This window comes from Hordeum vulgare, chromosome 5H, assembly GCF_904849725.1.
Source record: "Hordeum vulgare subsp. vulgare chromosome 5H, MorexV3_pseudomolecules_assembly, whole genome shotgun sequence".
NCBI classification, from domain to species: Eukaryota; Viridiplantae; Streptophyta; class Magnoliopsida; order Poales; family Poaceae; genus Hordeum; species Hordeum vulgare.
The window spans coordinates 281,954,529-281,957,281 of record NC_058522.1 but is presented as its reverse complement, the minus strand read 5'-3'; positions in this window follow the sequence as shown (position 1 = coordinate 281,957,281).

Here is a 2,753-nt window from a genome sequence, read left to right as displayed (position 1 = left end):
GGCCATATCATATCACAAGCATACCCTGCAAAAACAAGTTAGATGTCCTCTAATTTGTTGTTGCATGTTTTACGTGGCTGCTATGGGTATCTAGTATGATCGCAACTTACTTACGCAAAAACCACAACGGAGATGTGGAAATTGCTATTTAACCTCTCTCAAGGACCGCCTCAGTCAAAACCAATTCAACTAAAGTTGAAGAAACCGACACCCACCAGTCATCTTTATGCAACGAGTTGCATGTCAGTCGATGAAACCAGTGTCTCGTAAGTGTACGAGTAATGACGGTTCGGGCCGGTTCAATCCAACAATACCACCGAATCGAGAAAAGACTAAGGAGGCCAGCAAATTGAACATCAACGCCCACAAAACCTTTTGTGTTCTACTCAAGATAACATCTACGCAGGAACCTAGCTCATGATGCCACTGTTGGGGAATGTTGCATGGGAAACAAAAAATTTCCTACGCACATGAAGACCTATCATGGTGATGTTCATCTATGAGAGGAGATTATATCTACGTACCCTTGTAGATCGCTAAGTGGGAAGCGTTAAGCAATGCCGTTGATGTAGTGGTACAGTTCGTGATTCAAACCACCGTCGTCCCACGATCCGTTCCGATCTAGCGCCGAACGGACGACACCTCCGCGTTCAGCACACGTACAGCTCGATGACGATCTCGGCCTTCTTGATCCAGCAAGAGAGACGGAGAAGTAGATGAGTTTTCCGGCAGCATGACGGCGCTTCAGTGGTGGTTATGATCTACTCTTGCAAGGCTCCGCCCGAGCTCCGCAGAAATCCGATCTAGAGGTAAAACTACGTGGTACAGGTTTGAGTTGCACGTGGCAAAGTTGTGTCTCAAAATCCCTAAAACCACCAGTATATATACGAGGAGGGTAGGGGCTAAGCCCCAAGGGCATCGGACGAAGTGGAGAGGAGGACTCCAACTCCAATTCGGTTTGGGAAGGAGGAGTCCTCCTCTCCCTTCCCACCTCCCTCTTTACCTTTTTTCCGTTGGTATTTTTCCCTTGTGGCGCCATGGCCCTATTGGGCTGGCTCACCAGCCCACTAAGGGCTGGTGCACCACCCTAGGGTTACTGGGCCCACTCCCGGGTGGGTGGGCCCCTCCCGGTGAATACCCGGAACCCATTGTCACTCCTGGTACACTACCGGTAATGCCCGAATCTTTCCGGTGACCAACTGAAACCATCTATATATCAATCTTCATTTCTGGACCATTTCGGAAACCCTTGTGACGTCCGTGATCTCATCCCAGACTCCTAAAAACATTCGGTAACCACACATATAACTCAACTATACTAAAACATCATCGAACCTTAAGTTTGCAGACCCTGCGGGTTCGAGAACTATGTAGACATGACCCGAGACACTCCTCGGTCAATATCCAATAGCGGGACTTGGATGCCCATATTGGATCCTACATATTCTCCGAATATCTTATCGGTTGAACCTTTGTGCCAAGGATTCATATAATCCCGTATGTAATTCCCTTTATCCTTTGGTATGTTACTTGCCTGAGATTCGATCGTCAGTATCCGCATACCTATTTCAATATCGTTACCGGCAAGTCTCTTTACTCGTTTCATAATACAACATCCCGTGATTTACACTTAGTCACATTTCTTGCAAGGCTTGTGTGTGATGTTGTATTACCGAGTGGGCCCCGAGATACCTCTCCGTCACACGGAGTGACAAATCTCAGTCTTGATCCATACTAACTCAATGGACACCTTTGGAGATACCTGTAGAGCACCTTTATAGTCACCCAGTTACGTTGTGACGTTTGATACACACAAGGTATTCCTCTGGTGTCAGTGAGTTATATGATCTCATGGTCATAGGAATAAATACTTGACACGCAGAAAACAATAGAAATAAAATGACATGATCATATGCTACGTTCATAGTTTGGGTCTAGTCCATCACATGATTCTCCTAATGATGTGATCCAGTTATCAAGTGACAACACCTGTATATAGTCAGAAAACCTTGACTATCCTTGATCAACTGGCTAGCCAACTAGAGGCTTGCTAGGGACACTGTTTTGTCTATGTATCAACACATGTATCTATGTTTTCATTCAATACATATATAGCATGGATAATAAATGATTATCTTGAAACATGAAATATAATAATAACTATTTTATCATTGCCTCTAGGGCACATTTCCAACAGAGGAGATTTTTTCATTGTTGATTTTTCAACAGGTCCTCAACCAACACATGCTTACTAGCAATAACCTCAGAAGGTTGGCTATGGCATCAACGTATGGATCATGCAGGCATGAGGAATTTGCACACACTGGCAAAGAAGAAGCATGTCATTGGCATCGAATGAGTCAAATTCCTTAAGGACCACCTCTGCGGTGCTTGTGAGTTTGGAAAAATGACTAGATCCAAACACCTCGCGAAGACTATCATGACTACTGCTCGCCTGTTTGAATTGCTTCACATGGATCTGCTTGGACCTAATCATTATGCCACTCTAACCAATGCAGCATCTTTATATGGCTTCGTCATTGTTGATGACTATTCTCGCTATACTTTGGTACATATCATTCTGTATAAAACAGAAGTGCAGGAAGTCTTCAAACATTTTTCCTCAAGGGCCTCGACGAACTTCGGCATCAAGATCAAACACATCAGGAGTGACAATGGGACAGAATTCAAAAACACTAATCTTGATGATTATCTTGATGAATTTGGTATTACTCACGAATTATCTGCTCCCT